Source organism: Pleurodeles waltl, chromosome 7 (genome assembly GCF_031143425.1).
Source record: "Pleurodeles waltl isolate 20211129_DDA chromosome 7, aPleWal1.hap1.20221129, whole genome shotgun sequence".
NCBI classification, from domain to species: Eukaryota; Metazoa; Chordata; class Amphibia; order Caudata; family Salamandridae; genus Pleurodeles; species Pleurodeles waltl.
Window position 1 is genome coordinate 1,317,418,446 of NC_090446.1, and position 20,967 is coordinate 1,317,439,412.

Consider the following 20,967-nt stretch of genomic DNA (forward strand, 5'->3'; position numbering starts at 1 on the left):
GCCGCCGTTCTTTTTGCCACCTTTTTCGCTGCTTTTTCTTTTTCCCGCCTCCAGATTCCCCCGCCCGCCCGCCTCCCGCCTCCCAGCTGACCCCTCCTCCCCGGCTACCCTTAAATGGCGGCCGCTGCGAGGCAGAGGTAGCGACCACTGACCCTCGGGTAGGTCGCTCCCCTGCTCACGCAGCGCCACCAGTCCCTGACTGCCCTCCTCACCGTTCTCATCCTGTGAGTGTGTGCGAGTGTGCCCCCTCTTTACCCGTGTACCCCGAGTGCTTGTGCTGACTGACTGACCGGAATCCTCCTTTCTTCCCGTGTATCCCGTGCGTGTCCCCCTGAGTGCCGTGTGCCCCCTCCTGCCGTTCTCCCTCATTTTCAGCCCCTCCCTTTAGAGTTTTACCTGGCCTCTTGCCGTTTTTTGCCGCCGTTCTTTTTGCCGCCTGACCCACAACTCCGCCTTCCTCACTGCTCTCAACCCCGGCCGCACGCCGGCCTGCTGCCGCGCCACCCCGAAGCGGACCCACGGACCCTTCACCTGCCGCAACTGCCATTTCACCTGCCTACGAACTCACACTACACCCAACAGGAACGACTCGCCCAGAAACAACCTCAACTGCATCCTGGTCAACACCAGATCTGTCCACAGGCACGCCATCGAACTGTGGAACCTCATCGACTCTACAAACCCGGACATCGCCTTCCTCACCGAGACCTGGATGAACCCCTCCTCGGCACCCGACATCGCCATAGCCATCCCCGACGGCTACAAAATCATCAGGAAAGACCGCATCAACCGCACCGGAGGAGGCATCGCCATCGCCCACAAGAGCTCCATCCGCATCTCAACCCACACCGACAACTCACTGCCCGACGCCGAGCACCTCCACTTCTCAATCAACAGCGACCCCAAGACCACCCTCAGAGGCACCCTGATATACAGACCACCAGGACCACGCACAAAGTTCAGCGAAGACATCGCAGACTTCATCAGCCCACACGCACTCCCGTCCACCAACTACATCCTCCTAGGGGACCTCAACTTCCACCTGGAGAATCGCACCGACAACAACACCACCGCCTTATTGGACAACCTCGCCAACCTGGGACTGAAACAACTAGTCAACACCCCCACCCACTACGCCGGACACACGCTGGACCCCATCTTCTCCTCCAGCAAACACATCTCTTTCAGCCACACCACTGTACTCTCCTGGACAGACCACAGCGGTGTCCACTTCAGCTTCAAGAAAACCAACGTACACCACCACGCCCAACAACCACCAAGAAGACAGTGGAACCGAATCTCCTCGGAACAACTCATATCGACCCTCTCTCAGAACCCACCCACCAGCACTACAGACCCCAAAGAAGCCGCCAACAACCTCACGAGCTGGATCTCAGACTGCGCCAACCTCCTGGCCCCCCTGAAGACCCAAGCAAACAGAAACAGCCACAAGAAAAATTCCTGGTTTACCCCCGACCTCAAGGACTCCAAAAAAGAATGCCGCACCCTCGAGAAGACTTGGCGCCTCAACCAGACCGACGAAAACATGTCTGCTCTCAAAAACGCCACCCGCAAACACCACCAACTCCTCCGCGCAGCACGAAAATCAGCCTTCCAGAACAGACTAGACAGCAACGCCCACAACAGCAAGGAACTATTTGGCATCGTCAAAGAGCTCTCCAACCCCGACGCCGAAAACAACTCCATCCCTCCCTCACAGGACCTCTGCGACTCCCTCGCAGCTTTCTTCCACCACAAGATCACCGACATCTACAACAGCTTCACCACAACCAACTCGAACCCTCCACCGGAACCCGCCTCCGACAACACCACCATCCACACCTGGAACTCAACCTCCACTGAGGAAACCACCCGCGTCATGAACTCCATCCACTCAGGATCACCATCCGACCCCTGTCCGCACCACATCTATAACAAAGCCGACAACATCATCGCACCCCACCTCCGAGACGTCATCAACACATCCTTTTCCACCGCCACCTTCCCGGAGAACTGGAAGCACGCTGAACTGAACGCCCTCCTAAAGAAACCAACAGCAGACCCCACCAAACTCAAAAACTTCCGGCACATCTCGCTCCTACCGTTCCCCGCCAAAGTGATCGAGAAAATCGTCAACGCTCAACTCACCACCGCCCTGGAAACCAACGACTCACTCGACCCCTCACAGTTCGGCTTCAGAGCTAACCACAGCACCGAGACCGCCCTCATCGCAGCCACGGACGACATCAGATCCCTGACCGACAAAGGAGAAACCGTGGCCCTCATACTCCTGGACCTCTCTGCAGCATTCGACACGGTCTGCCACCGCACCCTGATACGTCGCCTAAGCAACGCCGGCATCAGAGGCAAGGCCCTGGAATGGATCACCTCCTTCCTCTCCGGAAGAACTCAGAGAGTCCGCCTCCCCCCCTTCAGATCCACGGCTACGGAGATCATCTGCGGCGTCCCCCAGGGATCCTCCCTCAGCCCCACCCTCTTCAACATCTACATGACCCCCCTGGCGAACATCGCACGCAAACACGGACTCAACCTCATATCCTACGCAGACGACACCCAGCTCATCCTATCCCTCACCAACGACCCCACCTCAGCAAGAACCAGACTACACGAAGGCATGAAGGAAGTAGCGAACTGGATGACAGACAGCCGGCTTAAACTGAATACAGAGAAAACGGAGGTCCTCATCCTCGGCCCTACACCTACCGCCTGGGACGACTCCTGGTGGCCTCCTGCCCTAGGCAGCACTCCCCAACCCACCGACCACGCACGCAACCTCGGTTTCATCCTGGACTCTTCCCTCTCCATGACCAGACAGGTCAACTCGGTGACCTCAGCATGCTTCAACACCCTCCGCATGCTCCGCAAGATCTTCCGCTGGATCCCCACCGACACCAGGAAGACCGTCACCCACGCCCTCGTCACCAGTCGCTTGGACTATGGGAACGCTCTGTACGCCGGCATCACCATCAAGCTACAGAGGAAACTACAACGAATCCAGAACGCTGCTGCACGACTTATCCTGAACATACCCCGCCACAACCACATCTCCGGACACCTGAGGAAACTCCACTGGCTCCCAGTCAACAAGAGGATAACCTTCAGACTCCTCACCCACGCACACAAAGCCCTGCACAACCGCGGACCAGAACTCATCAACCACCGCATCTCCTTCTACACTCCTCCTCGCACCCTACGCTCGACCGGACAAGCCCTGGCAGCCGTACCACGCATTCGCAAAGCCACTGCCGGAGGCAGGTCCTTCTCTTACCTAGCAGCGAAGACCTGGAACTCCCTTCCCAGCCACCTTCGCGCCATACAAGACCACCTTCACTTCAGACGGCAGCTCAAGACCTGGCTCTTCGAGCATTGAACCCCCCCCCCCACAGCGCCTTGAGACCCTTACGGGTGAGTAGCGCGCTTTATAAATGCGACTGATTGATTGATTGATTGAATTCATCAGAACACAAGCTTTCAATAGGGGTTTCTGTGTGGATATTAGATATCCAACCCCATTGGAATAGCTGTTTCTGCTTAATTTTAAAAGACAAAACAGTGCAATTTCTTATCTTTTTTGTTTTTGGATTCTTCATATGGGGAAGGGCAGGGTCTGGAGGGGAAAGTCTGTCACATATAGCCACGAGAAAGGAATTGTTGAAAGTCTTACATTTATCAAAGTCACAGTACCTATCACTGTTTATTAAATAAGCCACAAATAATGCACTCTCCAATTGGGAAGGGGTCACCCTCGTTCTTGTGCTGGCAACATCAGCTTCTTAATACTTATTCTGTGACAGCTTTTATTCCAGATAAATGTGCTAATCGACGCATTCAACCTATGAAAGTACTTGTTATGTAATACACAAGGAATCAATGTAAATAAAAACTTTAGAAAGGTAAAATATGCATTTTAACTAGTGCCACTTTCCAATTCTACAAATCAGTGTCCTGCCACACCAATTCATCATATTTTGAATCTTAGCAGTCAAGGTGCAGTAATTTCAATCATAGGTCTTCACATTTCTTGGATACTCTGATTCTGAGTTTTAGAGATATTTACCTTATAGAAAATGTATTAAAAATAACCAGCAAATCATGGAACACCCTCTTCTCAGGTGACAGAAGTAGCACCAAATCATTCATGTATAATTTAAGTTTTGATTCTTCCAGAGTTGCAGCTTTCACTTCACAGTTCTGATGCAAAGCCAAAAAAATAGGGCCAAAATAGATGGTTAGAGGTGACACCCCTGTCTTGTGCCCCTGGTGGTCTGAGAGAGGTCTAAAACCTTGCTGTTCAGAGTTATTGCGGGAGATGACCCCTCAGAAAATGGCACTATTGACCTTGTGAGCTGTTTTCGAAATCCCATTCCTCATCACCTTAAAAAAAGAAAAAGTTCACAAGGTAAAAACCTTTTCTGCTTCTATAAACATGATTGCAGCAGGAGCTTTGCTTTGATTAAAATAATCCATCACTTCTACTACCTAATCGGTATTGTAACACAATTGGGGATATGGAACAAATCCAGTCTGATCATTCCCAATTAAAAGCATTGTGATCTCTGCTTACATTGCTGATAGGATTTTCATAAAAATCATAGTCTTTGTTAAGAAGCATTATCAGATGGAATGAACTTCTGTCTTCTGGGTTTTAATTGTTTTTTGGAAAGTAAGTGAGGAGTCCTCTGCAAAAAGGAGATGGAGCCAGGCCCCTCTCCAATAAATTATTAAACGTGTCTGGCATAAATGTTCTAATTTCTGGAAACAACATCTGATACCACTCTGATGTAAACCCTTCTTCTCCTGCTGCCTTCCCTCTGGGCAGAGGATTATTAGCACTTTCAATCTCTGATTGCTCGCAAGATTTTGTGCTACTTCACTTGTCAGCTTCAGGAGGCCAGTTCTGTCCCTGAAACCCAATCTATTATCATTGCACTGATGTTGATCTGCGCTATAAATGCTTTTAAACTGCTGTCGAAACACTTCCTCTATTTGAATGGCTTCGCCCAGCAGTGTGCTTGTTGATGGATCCTGAATTTTATAAATATTATTTTTAGTTTATGATCTGACCCTCCAGGCCAACAACCCCCTGCTTAATTCTCTCCCTCATATGATTGTTGCCCATATGTTTTACTGCTTATAAATTGCTTCTTCTAAAACAAAATTATGTAGCTTATGCTTTGCTATCTCTTTTTCCTTGAGATTCTGTGGAATAACTACTTGAGTAAATTTCAGTTCTGCCAGAGAAAGGGCCTATAGTCAGTTACCTAAAAAAACCAACATATTCCTAAGTTTATTAAAACTGGCTTGATAAGCAACAATCACCCAGCATGGTTAATTTAGATGCCTGCCAACAAACTTCAGTGGAAGATGTTTATTTTCCTCAAAAAACAGACTTGTCTGTGTCTTTATTTCTTTAGGTAAGGACACTTCCACAAATAATGCTCTTTTAAAGACCAATGATTAGGCTAGACTGGTTTGTCAGAGAAGATCACATCTACATTCATAGCCGCATAATCTGATAAAGAATTCAAGATAATTGAATAAGTAAGCAACATGTCTTTAGAGGTAAGAAAGTAATCTATCTTGGAAGCAGATCAATAATGGGAAGCAAAGAAGTATTTCACCTGCAAAATGGATTAACAAAGCTCTTCTTTAATCTTCTGCATCTCCTTAGTGACCTGCGTTTACATTGTGCGACTGCCCGACTACTTCTATCTATCTCTATCTTTTTAACAAAATTGAAATTGCTGCCATTTATTAAAGTGATAGGTCGTACAGTGGCTGAGGGTCGTCCAAGGTTGGACAGTAGGATAAAACTACTGAATACCTCTTCCTGTTCATTTGAATATCAGCCTCGACCCATCGTACAGACTTGTCGGATACCACCTGCCCTACCCTACCCACAAACCTCCTACTGGCTAGGACTGCAACATCTCTGAGGGAGGCAGAGACAGAGGAATGGCACATTAGTAGAAATGGGCTCAGTTTACTGATAGGTTAGTAGACTTTTTAAAGTGAGTCTCCTGAAATAAAACAAAAGTCGCTTTTTGCTGCACTAACCACCGCATAAATGCACTGTGCTTCTGTGGGTTATTCACCCCATTTACATTCACTGAAACAACCCTGCAATTGAAAGCAAATGGTAGACTAGACATTTTCGCTTACTGGAGCAGAATTCTTCAATGATTCCCCACCATCCACTCAATCTGCTTGGTTAGGTTGATTTGACTTGCGCCTGCAAGAAGCCTTTTTCTCTCCCAATATGTGGTTAGCACAGCCCCAGGCCCCATGCCCGTTCCCAAACCCCCTTCCTACTCTTTCTACCCCTCCACCTACTAAGCTCACACCTCCTCCTGCCCATAACCGTGAAACCAAACTTCTGCCCCACCCCCGTCACAAGCAATTCGCCCAGTCTCAACAGCCCTCCCCACCTCGATATGGTGTGATACTTGTACATTGTTGGAGACCTGATTGTCAAGGCACTAGCCTGAATTCCAGTCACAAAAAGGTAATACTTTACCACTAGTTTAAAAATGTTGGCAACCCATTCGGAAAGGGGAAGGAGTCCCCCAGGGGACCCCTTCCCCTTTGAGAGTCTAAATAATATTTTTAAAGATCAGGCAATTTCCAAAGACAAGTGCCTACTCTTAAAAAAATGAAACTTCATGGTTTCATTATTATTCTTTTTAAATGCAGACCATTTTCCAATCGGGCTGCATTTGAAAAAAAAAAAAAAAAAAAAAAAAATAAAAACATTTTATTAAAAAACAATCACTAACATGGTAGTTACTGACCTCAGAAGGCCACCATTTTTGTGATGACTGTTAAAATCCTAATGTGTCACAAACTGCAATCTACCTCATTAATATTCATGAGGAAGGTCGACTTGCGACCCACAAGGAATCCCTAAATGAAACTCAATGAATTTCATACTTTCGGAATGCTGATTTTCTAATTGCAATTTGGAGAGAATCGCAATTAGGAAATCAGTATTCGTAATGTTTGTACATTTGCCCCCAAATTCACAGTTGGGATGCGTGAGCATGTTGCCTGACATGGGCCTCAGACAAGGACATGCCCATCCCACTGCAACATGGCTGCTCGCATTGAGGAGGGCTGCTGTTTGCCAAAGCTGTGGGGGGGAAACAGACAGGTAACTGTCACATAAACTACCCCTATCGAACGGTTCCTAATGAGGCTAGTGCCAGTTCAAAAAGCTGGTAGATGTTGGATAATATAACAGCAGACAAGACAATGAGACACACGCTTGGTATTCCTCCCTGTGTTTCCATACTGATTCCGCATCATCAGACGCAGCTTTGAAGAGGGGGAAGAGAAAGGGAACCTGGCCTGTGCTAGGAACACCTTTCTGGCCTGCCTCAGGGGAACAGTGGCGGTCTCCTAGGGAGCTGGGAAATGCAGTTGATGTAACCCAGGTAAGGCAACGGGGGTCTCCCTTGATTCAGCTTTTGCTCTTTAATTCCCTATAATGCCTGAGCTGAGCATGCCGAAATTTAAACTGACTACCAATACAGTGGGCTCTATGCAGAAAAGTTTGGACTGAAGTACCAAAGTAAAGGCTCTAAAGATATCTAAAAGGAGCAGTCTTTATACTGCCGCCAAAAATATAACAAACCCCTCACAAGCAAAGGGGAAAGCAGCTTCAAAGCTGAAGATGGCCCCAATCCTATGGGAACATTTGTAGACACTAGTGCTTTCACTAGCACCAAACCCTTCAAAAATCTCCCAGATTAGCAAGTGACCATTGAGGATATTGGGGACCAAGTAAGTAATGAGATGCTGCAAGATATAAAAATGTCTCTGAGGTCTGCCCTAAAGAACAAAGCCGGGAGAGTAACTCCCCAAGAGAGGGACTGGGGAGTAAGGAAGGGGCCGATATGAATAAAAACAAGGGTAAGGGTCACAGTATATTTTTTTTTAGACAGATATGCCCCTGGATGCAGTTGTCCCGTGTCAAGTTGTAGTTGGTATAATACTGCTCCACTAGCGAAATCCGAGGAGTCTGTTTCCACAAGATTGGTAAATCTGCAACTAGATGTCTTAAAACTGGATCTGAGGAGAAACGTTTCTTCAGTTCTACAAAGAGCTTCTCAACATCAGGACTTCCATGAAATTTGGCACAAAATTAGTGATTGAAAATACAATTTGAAAAAAAAAATCTATGATGAAGCGATGGTAAAAAATTAGATAGTGAAACTAAAAACACTTTGAACACTGATTTGGAGGTTGACCAAGTCAGGACTGCTCATATTTTCCATATTTTTCTGTTATCCATTTTTGAACCCTCCAGGGACACAATCCCATAAATTCCACTGTGTAGACATGGAAAAAACATTCTTTGTTTGGTATATAATTTAATTGTTATAGAACTAAATTTAAATGATCTTCACGATCTGTTTAAATATTAGGATGTCATCATACATCCTACAATGGATATTTCTGTATATTCTCTTAGGATGTAATTTGTGACAAAATAAAAAGTTGTGGGTACATTGCAAGATATCAGTGGCATTATTTGATATTTAAATATATCAAATGTGTTGTGAATGCTGTCTTCCATTCATCACCGTCATGTACACAGTGATACGCTCCTCTTAGAACTATTTTGGGTAAGTATTTGTGTATCCTTTAAGTAATCTAAAAGGACTTATCATAGGGAGTTGATATTGATTCCTAATGGTTATTACGTTTAGCGCTCTATGATGAATATACGCATGAAGATTTCACTCTTTCTTCAGCACAAAGAATAAGGGTGATAATACAAGAGGCTGGGAATATATCGCCCAATAAATCAGTATGCCAAATATATAACCAGATACTTATTTATGTTTTCAGTATTTTGTTCTGTGAGAGCATAGATTTGAATATTTGAAAGTTTGGCTCCTGGCTCCAAATCAATATGACAACCATGTGCCTGTTGTAAGGGATCTGCCGTGTACATCTCTGAAATGTTCTGGTCTTAATTTGGTTTGAAGTTTTAAACCTAACTAACTAACTAACTAACCCCCAGTCTCTGAAATTATCTGTAGCTCCTAAATTAACTACAGCTGTTAACTGTGAAAACGTATGATAATTTCATCTAAGAATACATCAAGACAAACATAGGATGTACCTGTTTGTAATGTATTCATAATACCTATTTAATTGGATTATTCATAGAAGATGCTGCTTAGTGAATCACCCAGTGCATTTTCTAAGCAATTTTGTTTCCCGCTCAACTTCATTTAGCTATTTTTGGACATTGTGTAAGCCACATTATAAGCATAAATATTTTGACATACATAACAATTTTTCTTCTTTACTAAGAGGTGGATCAGTAGCATCAATCTGCCTAAATTCAGGAGATGGAGAGTGAACGTTTTCTCTTGAGATATTTCTGTCAGGCCATCTTACTCTTTATTCTTTTCTTCTTAACTCTTCTTGTGGATATCTTATGATCTAGTTTTATGGTTAATTCAATTAATTCTTCAATATCCTTAAGTCTGTCTGGAATTTGGGACAGTAAATTTGGGACAATTCTTCATTTAAGCATCTATAGAAAATAACTGCTTTTTTCTCTAGGCCAATTAGATGCTGATACCAATGTTTGAACTCATCCACACGTTCTGTTAAAGTTCATCAATTAAAAATTATTTTAAGTTCATGAATTTCTTTTACATCATGTAATGGCAGATTATTTTCTTCTACCAGAACCATGGATCAACAAGCTAATTCAATTAATTCTTCAATATCCTTAAGTCTATCTGGAATTTGGGACAGTAAATTTGGGACAATTCTTCATTTAAGCATCTATAGAAAATAACAGCTTTTTTCTCTAGGCCAATTAGATGCTGATACCAATGTTTGAACTCATCAACACGTTTTGTTAAAGTTCATCAATTAATTTTTTTTTTAAGTTCATGAATTACTTTTACATCATGTAATGGCAGATTATTTTCTTCTACCAGAACCATGGATCAACAAGCTGTTTCATCTGCCAAGTAGGATAACTTAACATTTCTGTGGGTTTGCTCCATTGCTTCCTCCAACTCTCACAAAAGGCACATGAATTCAATGTGAGTCATGAATACCCAAGGGGAATTAGGTAAGAGAGAAAAGATAGCTTGTGCAAAGCTAAATTCTCATCAGACCGATTTCTATATCTCAACTTCTATTTTCGGGCCTTCATGATCTGTCACTGATAAAGAAAGAAAAGCCATGCTAAAAATCAATACAGACAATTTCAGATAAATTTCTATATGTTTCTACTTAAGGACCTTTCCAGGTCTTTGCTGTTTGCACCTGATCAGATTTTTTTAATGCAAAAGGCAGCAACTCTAGATGAATAGCAATTAAAAATGATTCCTTTTAAAAGTGCAGTGAAATGATACAACTCCTACAAGTAGAACACTGTGAGACTGAAAAACTCCTGTGTCGCACAAATGCATTTGACAACAAACCCATCCAATTGTGAGCAAAGCCCACTGTAAAATATATATATCTGTACTGGAAAGAGTAGGTCTTACTAACAGATAGTTAGCTGGGTTTTAAAATAGCATAATGAACATGTGTAAACTTCTGCACCTGGCAGTTCAAAATTCTCACATGGATCAAGTCTACCTTTTATATATGCATGGATTTACTCTACATACCTCTTTGCAGTATCCATAGTCCAAATCTAACTTGTGCCTGCATATTTTCTAATCGTGTACTAATTACTCCTATAACTATACAGATAATGTCATGATTAACAAATATTGTTTAACAAAAGAGCTCCACATATATTACTTCTTGCTGTGCTAAACATAAAACCTGTGCTGATGGGTTGAAAACAATGTGTTTTTTCCTTGATTCAAACATAATTATATTTCTGCATTACATTATTATTATACAATCAATTAATTTCATATTGTGAAGTCTAACAGTAATTTTCAGTCTCTGACTTCACTTCATCAGGCTTTAAATTTTTACGGGTGGATTTAGAGTTTGGCAGATGTGGTATATCTGGCAAAAATTGACAAAAGTCTTGTCCGTGCTACTTAAAGTATGTTGATATCTATGAACTTTGAATAGAGCAGACAAGGCAAATTCCACTTTTTGTTGGATATCTGACATCCGCTAAGCTCTAAATCGGGCTCCGTCACAGGGTTTCTTCTCATTAGTTTCCCATAATTAGTGATGTCAGCTGCCAGAAATACCGGTTCATGTAGTACAGATAACATGCCCGCTGTTAATCAAATTAAGTCCTGGTCTATGTATGGTGTGATTTGAGTGCTAGGATAACATCAGGTGCCTCCATGTATAAACGTGATAGGTATCTTAGGATCATTACATACATTAGCACAGAGTTTCTGGCAAATAGCATTTTGGAGTTACCCACTGCTTTTCATGTCCCTGAAGGAGATTCCATTAATGCTTGCTTCCTTCATAAAACTTTTCATTCCCCACAATTTACATTGTCCACTCTCACAACTCTCAACTCAGTCATATTGTGTTATTGTGATGAGGCATACTGAGCTATATGGCCTCACTCTCCACAATCAAAACATTCTGAACTCTGTTAGAAATGATCATCTTTCTAGCTCTGCAGTTTTAAACTGTGCAATCAAACTTTCAAAATAACCTTTTTTTAAGAGCCTAAACCATCCTTCTAACATTGATGAGTCACCCCTAACTAGGACTTGATGCCCATAGGCAGGACATGCAAATGTTTAATGCTAAACTTGTCCCTAAGATGAAAATGCCCCATGAGCTATATCACTGTAGCAGGGCTGGCTATTCCATGGGAAAGCATTATGTTGCAATATTACATTTAATAATGTTATCTCTGGCTAGAAAACAGACACAAATTTAATTCATGCACATTTTGAAGTATTTATTATGAACCCAATTCACTGATAAAGTCAGATTTGCAATAAGTCTTTTGAAAAAAGTACTTTTATAAAATTAGATTTTCTCTTCCTAAAGCCTCTGGGGACCCATTTGCATTTGTTCCACTTTTGCCAGCATGTAATTATCATTTGAACATGTGTAAAAACTATTTCCAGAACAGAGAACAAGGGCCATGGCTGTGAGGAAGTGTTGCTGGTCCCTTGACTGGATAGCCAGTGGACTGTGTCCAAGAATTTGATTACCTTCAAAGCCTCCCCTATCACAGGCAAAATTTAGCTCACACCTGGGCAGGGGTCCTCCTTTGTCCCCACAGTCAGGTGGGCTCCAATCACAGTGTGCTCCTTTTTGACATTACAGTGTCAAATCCTCCTGGAGTGTGAAGTCCTGCTTGACAGGTCTGCTGGAGATTTACACATAGCACCTTGGCACACGTCAAAGGATGAAAAAAGGATGCCAAACCATCTATTTTGTATCCACTGTCTGTGCGCTGGAACGCCCTGCTTTGTTCTACCAGACTTTCTCTCTGGACTTATTGGGAGTACAGTTACTTCTTCAAATTGTATTTTGTTGTTAGAGGTGGGCAGACACTACGATTATCATGACACTCACACTCACATGCACACACACACACACACTCACACGACCAAAGTTAGTGTGCCTGAGGATTTCTGCCATCTTGCAAATGCCCAAAGTTGGTAGAGGTAACACCAGGAACCTTTACCCCATTGGTTAGGGCATTCCCAGTAGTCATCACCATTCATTAACTCATGCCTGGATTAAGTGTGGCATCGACTGTAGAACACTCCTTGACCTGAGTAAATCAGAAAACGACTGAACCTGCTGTCTGTGACCTGAGAATAGTCCTTAAAGGACTTAACCTTCTATCTCTTGTAACCAGGACAGGGAAGTGGACTCCAAAGGTCATAAGGCTGGCCTCCTGATAAAGCTACAGGGACACAACAAGCTACAAGAGACATTTCTCGACAAGGCTCCAGCTAATCAATGGCAACTGAACCTGGCTATTTGTCCTCTGCCTGACATCCTGTGAGTCTCTCTGTGCTTCTGCTGAGGTCTGGGGGCTTTGAACGTGTACTCCTGTGAAGGATTAAGACTTAAGTCAAAAGGTAAAATTTCTGACCAGAACGAACGTGGTTGGTGTATCTGATCCTTGCTCCATGGCAGTCATCCTCAAATTGCACATAGGACTCTGTCTACCACGACCCTTTACTATCATTAACACTTTATGCTTCTTGACACTATTACTGCTTACAACTTTTAAATTGATATCCCCATTTCTTCTTATTGGATTTTTGTCATTTTTTATTACATTTTAATCTGTTTTTTTATTTGGTTTTGGATTGATATTGTTTTGCATTATACTTTACTACTGTTTTGGTACATAATAAATACTTTACACATTGCCCGTAAATTAAGCCTGGATGATCTGCTTTATTGCTACCAAGGGTTTGAGTTTAGTTTTATTTAGTGATTTTGAACGTTCACTTTGACAAGAATTGATTGTACTTTAAGGTAGGTATTCATTCACCAGAAATAATCCAATTTTATATAGACTCATTACTGTTGGTTCATATCTGCAGAAGTATGTTTCCTTTCCCATTGCTCAACCTCACCCTTGGTTTCAGAAAAGTCACTCCCTCCCCAGTTCTAGGCTTTCTAGATGTCGCCCAGGTAGGAAATCTGGGGTAGGCTTTCTTCCTTGAACAGTGATGTCCCATGGAAAGCTCTTTTGTATGAGAAGCTAGATCTACAACTCCTCCAACTTTATCCAAAGAAACTCAGTTCTACCATGTAAGCCTTCAATGTATTTCTCCATAACAATTTTCTCAAGCATAGTTGTGGCCCGAGTGCATAGCTACTTCTCTGCTGCTTCTTTCATACTATATAGTAGTAACTGCATCTGAATATTAATTTGGTTTAAGTTGTGTGTTCCTGAATTGTAACCTGCATACTTTTACTTCAAAGCGGAGTCATTCTACTATTTCATTTCTTTATTTGCAAATCCCCCTTTACCATCTGAATTAGCCACCTGATATGCAAGTTACATTCAATTCATAAAAAGAGGGCTCATTGTACCTGTTGCCAGACAGTATTCCATCCCACCTGTTCAAAAAGAACAAATTAATGTTCAAACACATCTCCTGGAGAAAATGTCTGCAGGACTGATGAAGGGACATTGTGATGCATGCAGGAATCAGCCAGCAAATCTGCCAATTGGAACATTTCAACTTGATAGGACCACGTACTGTATAGATTATTCTAATCCTTAGTGATCTGTATGAGTCTCCTGTTTCTGTATTTTTAAGCTTTGTGGAGTTGCTGCTGCCCTTTAACAACTTTTACATTAATGTTTCCAAGATGTGGTAGTTAACTTTTTCTCCTTTATGATACCACTGTCAAAAGTATATCTCAGTCCAAAAAAGGTTTAGTAGATCAATCTTCAACTATCAAGGTTGAACAGAAGTTGATCTTTCTTAAGATATTTCTTCATATCTTACAACTAAAAGATAAGATGTTTAAGATGTGGAAACATCTTGTTCCTTTTACTTGTTTATTTTTGGGAAGGTTCATGTAGCCACAGTTCACAATAGTCTTATCCCAAGCTTTTGCTCTCTTTGCCTGCCTAAAGAAGAGGGTAAGGAACTTTCATTTTCCCTTCTTTTTTATGCTTTATTCACCACCTCCATCCATTTCCGTTGTTCCAAGATGTTTTCCTAAACTCCCTGCCAAGGGTAAGACTCTGCTTTGATCCTAGATCATACAGCACCCTCTCTATTCTCCCACCTATTCCTGTATATGGCCACAACCTAGAGAGAGACCCTGTTCCATCCACTTTCACTGTTTTTTTTTCTCTGCTGAATGAGCTCTATTGGACAGGTTTACCACAATGGTTGTGTCTTCTCTCCCTTTGAATACTGATCCTTCCTCCTTGTTTCCTTGCCCACAATGTTGATTTGGGGGAGGAATGGAAGAGCATGTTCTCTGGAAAATCCAGCAGTCTGGAAAGGAAAAGGGCTTGGTGGCAAGAGGGGCTGACTTCCTAATTATTGATAGTAAAGTACTGTCTTGGCAATGGAAGCTGCTCCATCAGTCACATCTCAACGATGTGCTGAAGAGAACACAACAGGTAATCTGTAGCATTTTTTAAAAAGTTTTTGTATGATGCGATAAACCTTATCTCACTACCTTAAAGGCTCTTACTACCTATACTAAGTATTCTCAGTGACCGTCCATGTTATAGGAGGAGGTGCCAGATGCTTTGCAGAGATGATTTGCTACTGTTTGTTCCTCCTGAATTGCCACACCCTCCTGGGCAAGTAGAATGTTCTGATTTCTATGCAATCTAAATAGAGCTGACGAGCGTCTGATGCTTTTAGGCAGATATTCAGCACCTGCAAAACTCTGAATCAGGCCCTTAATACCCTTTCTAAGAAGTATCCTCAATGCCATTCAAATTCTGTGTGGGAGGAGCCAAATGCCTTACTGAGTGGACTAACCCCTATTGTAAATCCAGGGATGATCCTTCATCTGCATTACCCTAATGTTTTAACCTTTGAATGGTCCTGCATTTATATTTTTTGGAAGCGGTAAAAAACGTTCCTGTGAAACCCTGTGGTGACTCTGACAACGCTGGTATGGATGACTATTGTCCATGAACTCCTTCTCTGAAAAGGCATTGATCAGAGCCTGTCCCGGTCTTTAATGGGAGGTGCTCTGGGGGCAATTCTGTGATAATTGATGAAAATTGAGCAGTGTGACAGGATCATATTAGCTCCCTATGTGTGTGGAAGTGTTGGACCAGAGCGATCTGGTTGGGCAAATAGTCTTTGTTGGAAAGTGGATTATTGGTAAGGGCAGGTAAGTGCCTACACATAGCAATAGGCCACTAACCTCCAGATAGGTCTCAATAAATTAAACCCAGCTCAACCCTTGGCAGCTTGTCAACGAGCGACAAGGCTTAACTTAGGAGACAAGTGTGTAAAGCATTTACAAATCCCCAAACTGTAAATAAGTAAACCACAAAACAAAATAAAAATACAACACCAGTTTATAGAAATAGATTATATTTTTATCTTTAAAATGACACCAAAACAAATAAAATCAGATAAGGGGAACCGGAGATATCAATTTTTAAAGAATTAGTGGTTTTTAGTGCCTAGAAACAAAAAGCACCAATCTGGCCATCTGGTCGCACCTCAACCAGGGCAAAGTCAAAGTTTAAGGCTGACCGCGATGGAGCACTGCTCGGCTACAGCAAGCGGGAGGCCTCGGTCAAAAGTTTACCTTCGGATGTAGTAGTTTTCTTGAAGATCTTCTTCACCGGGACGAAGTCGCCAGTCCAATCTGACCTCCCTGGAGCCCTTCCTCAGATACGTGTCACGTGAGCCCTCGGTGAGGATTTCTACATTCGGAATCAGATGATTTTTTTCAAGATGAAAATCCATTAACCTGGCCAAACCTAAATCTTGATCTGACGTCCCTGGAGCCCTCTTCGGATACACTGCTCGGGAGTTCCCGGTCAGCTTTCTACGTTCTGACTTAGTCACTTTTTCGGAGATTTTCTTCAGCGGGAAGAACCTGCAAGTCAGGCCGGGTTGCAGTTTCTTAAGGATTTGATGCCGGGGACTCTGGTTAGCTATTTTTCACCTGTAGCAAACAGGGTGTCCCTCCTTGAACCAGGCAAATTCCTTCTTGTGGTGAAGCCCAGGTGTGCAACTGGTGCAGTCCTTCAGAGTGAGGTGTCCAGGTGCAGGTCAGGGTCCAGCAGGGCAGTCCTCCTTCTCCTAATGTTCTTCCTTATAGGGATCAGGTAGGGATCTGAGGTGTAGGTGCAGCTCTGCCATATTTATCCTTGCTCCTGGGTGAAAAACAGGGTGTCCTGGTTCTCCGATCAGATGCAGGGTCTTTCATCCTGTGATGACCACTCCTGGGAAGTGCGTCAAAAAACAATCCCAGGGAGCAACATTCTTCAAAAATGAATCATGGCTGAAACTGATTTTGGGAGGTTAGATCTGGCTGAGCCCACCCACTGGTGTGGCTAAAAATCCTAAACACACCCCTCTCCTGCTCTCTCCTAATCTAATCAAGAGGGCACCTAATTGTCTGGGGTTGCAGGATGTAAAGGATGTTAGGGAGGCGCTGGGTTGCTCCAAATGTCCTTCCCTGCCTTTGAAGACCAGTTTGGCAGCCCCCTCCCCTTCCTGCTTCCCCATCTGCTGAGGTAGTTCTCCTCCCCAGGCACACCCTTTGTGTTCAGGCCACTTCACACCTCATCAAGGCAGCCTGGCCATGCTGCCAGAGGCTGGCCAATCAGAGAAGGGCACTACAGGGCTGAAGTTGACAACTTTTTAGGTACAGTTTAAAACTCTTTAACTGAACTAGTTATATTAAATCCAACAATTGTAAGTTGTGGGATTTATTATAACAATTAATTTGATACCAAACTTGAGTCATCTGACACTTAAGGGGACTTTGTTAATTTAAAATAAAGTCTCCCTATTTTATCCTATGGAGGCCATTCACTACAGTGAGGAAAAAACAAATTTGTCTATTTTACTTCACCAGTGCTTATAAAACAATTTTTGTAAGGTTCCTGCTTATAGTTACATGGCACCCAACCCTAGGGGCACATAGGGCACACCTTAGGGGTGACGTATACATAAAAATAGTCATTTAAGACTTTGGAAGTACTTTAATTCCAAAGTCAAATTTGCATATAACTTTAGTTTAATAGCAGCCAGCAAGGCAGGCCTGCCTTTAAAATGACACTGGCACCTCTGCAGTGCACTACCTATAATAGGGGCCCTAAACCTACATGCCCAACCATATACGAGGGAATTATAGGTAGGTTGACAAAGCCAATTACAATTAGCCTAATTTGTATACTTATTTTATACAGAGCACATGCCCTGGGATTGGTCAGCAGTGCCCAGGGCACCATCAGGGCCAGGAAAACACCAGCACAAAATGAAAAATGGGGGCAAAAAGTTAGGGGGCCTCTGCAATCAGCCCTGTTTTCTCACAGTATTCTGAGCTGTTGATTGCAGTGATTTATCACTAGTTGGAGTTCTCTGACATATTAAGTGAGAGAGGGCGGTTTAGGGCTAAATTTTTGGTGTGTTTGTTACATTTTTGTTAGCAATGATGAGCTCGAAATGCATTTTAGGGAGCTGAGTTGTCATTCCCTACAGTTGCGCTTTTACTTTCACTATAGGGAAATGTCAGCCAGATTGTTTTAGTGCATGAGTGATGTACAGTAAGATTTTGTGTTGAGCACGAATTGTGCTAATGAAACTATAAAAAGAACCAGAGTTTCTTTTTTTACTTTAGCAGAAGGGGTTATGTGTTACCCTATTAAGGAAAACTAATCAGAATAAAATCAAAGGTGAAACTTTGAAGTGGAAATGGAGTAGACAGATATACGTCTCTTCTTTTAAGATATGTCTGTGAGGAGTTTTAATGTGAGTGGAGGATGAGATTGTGGATCTTACTATGCGTAAAGATGATTGAGGAAGATATGTGGGAGTTGTGGGGCATACGTTACAGGACATGACTTTTCTTCCTTATCTTTGCAATAAAAGATGAGTGTTTCTTTTTTCACGAAGCTGTGGTCCTCATTGGAGTGCGACAAACCTGCAGGCCCGATGCTGCAGCAGCACCGCTAAAGTCTGCAACTCAGTGAGTCCTGAGGTGCTGTGTCACCGGAGTCCGTGACGCCCAACTTCACCACACCACGGCGTGACCGCCGGTTAAGGACCCGGTGGGAAGTGCGTGGATCCAGCGTTCTCCACAGATGCCTCCTCACCTCCACCGCTCTGCAGCAAAGATCCATGCTTCTTCTTGATGCCCTCCTCCTTTGCCTCCCAGCAGCAGAACAGACGCCGCCTCAGACCCAGCAAACATTACTCCCCGACTCTGTGCACTGGCCTGTTTTCCACTTTTGCTAAGATACTGTACTTGGGGTTCGGTGTGGCTCTGTAAACACCACCAGCGGTGTCGCATTGTGGGAAACGACTCTGTCACTATGCCGTTTAACATCAAATAGGAACAGTGGTGCTTCTAAGCACTGTTTTTGTGTTTTTAATTGCTAAAATCATATTTTATAACTGTATTGTGGGTTTTTAGTGTATTTGGTCTTGTTTACTTAGATAAATACTTACTATTTTCCTAAACCTGTGTGGTGTCTATTTTGTAGTGTTTCACTGTATTACTGTGTGTGTTGGTACAAATACTTTACAAATTGCTTCTGGGTTAAGCCTTTCTGCTCGTGCCAAGCTACCAAAGGGGTTTGCGTGGGTTAACCAGGTGTGCTTCTCCTTTGCCCTAACTAGAGTGAGGGTCCTTGCTTGTACAGGGGGCAACCTGACTGCCAACCAAACATCCCTTTTCCAACACCAACCCCTTTATTGTGACTACTTTCAGAATCATTTCTTTAGGGGAAATAAATAAAATAAAGAGGTCATAAACAGGCTATACTCCACTGAAGGAATAAATGACCAAATGGAAGAGCAAAATAAGGCAGTGAATAGAAAGCTAGCAAATGCGAGTAGCAAAACACAAAGTATCAGGTAAGCAGTATACGGAATGCATTCCTTGGCAAGCTTTGAACATGTCCCCAATATGTCCTCGCTGTCTGGTAGGCTTTGACCTAAGAAGAAGTATCTCATCCAACTTTTTTAAATCTAATAATCTGCCAATCTTTTCATGTTTTAGAATGTTATTAAATGATTGTTTGATCGGATATAACATATTATGCTTCACTGTCTATTCCTTTCCGAAAATCTAAGGTTTTCTTTTCTATTCAGACAGACTTGTGTGATTTTTTTTCTCAGAAGGAAAACATCCTCCTTCAGTTTCAGGCAATTTATTCTATTCATGTTCTTCCCCTATGTACATGTTGACGTTCAGAAACCTCAAATTTGCTCAATGGTTAGTCGCTGAAGACCTCCCTAAATTGTTATCCTCACAGTATTCATGATTTTATCTTTGCCTCCTTAGCTTGCAGAGATTCCCCTAACCACAGATGACCATGATTGGGACTGTTCTTGTTCCCAATTCCCACCCCTCACTTATATTGAGTTATGACATAAACACATTATCCTTAACTGTATTGCAGAAACCACTTAGTAGTAATAAATATCCATTACCTCTGGTGCTTCTTTATCAGTATTTGGATCATTTTTTGTTTTATTTTTTTTGGTGCAGAAATCAGTTTATTCAGTACTGGGATGAGATCATACCCAATATGGAGATTAGCAGAGAAAACCATAACCATGCTGTAGGTGTGGGCAGAAATAAAATATGATCTTGTCATGTCAGTGGCATTGAAAACAGAGGGTTCAACAAATGTTATATATTTACTTGAGCTTGTATACTTGTGTACAGTGCAACATGGATGGATTTAAATGTCAGAGTGCTTTACAAATGTCAGAGTGCACAGTTACAATAGGAGTGCACTTAGGGCCAGATTTATCAAATATTCATGCAGTGCAAGGCAGCAAGAGTCTGTGCTGTGCTGCATGAAAGGGAAAGGGCAGGAATGTGCTCTATTTAACATTATATGGCATATTCGTGCTTTCCACCTGTGCTGATACACACACTGCTGCCTAGCACCAACACAACCACTCTTGCACCATCGTGTGGGGGGGGGGAGGGCAGTGTATTAGGCGGGATTGTTTGTGTGCAGGAAGGAAGACCTTCCTGCTCAAAAATAACCCTTGGAGGCTTTTTCCTCCTTCTTTGTGTGATGCAGAATGCAGAACATGTAGGAAAAGGGAATAAAGAAGAAATAAACATATTTCTCTATGTTGCGCCTCCCTTAGGGAGGCATAGCATTTTGATGCATTCCCAGGTCTGCTACTCCTGGTAAATCTGTGAATGCACCAAAATCTATGGGTGGATGTGTGGGAACACCAATGCGCCACCCATGAAATGCTTCCCTGGGACAGAGTAACGCAAGGCAGCGACTTGCCCTGCTTTGTTTTACTCCAGGTTCACTAAGAAGTACAGTGGCACACAAGGTGGCCTTACGTTGTTGGG

General features: G+C 43.0%; 1 protein-coding gene across 1 annotated transcript in view; it reads left to right on the forward strand.

Moving 5' to 3' along the window:
• Positions 1–20,967, forward strand: part of LOC138246240 (sulfotransferase 2B1-like) — a 475,463-nt gene that overhangs the window by 405,843 nt on the left and 48,653 nt on the right. The gene's annotated exons all lie outside the window — the stretch shown is intronic.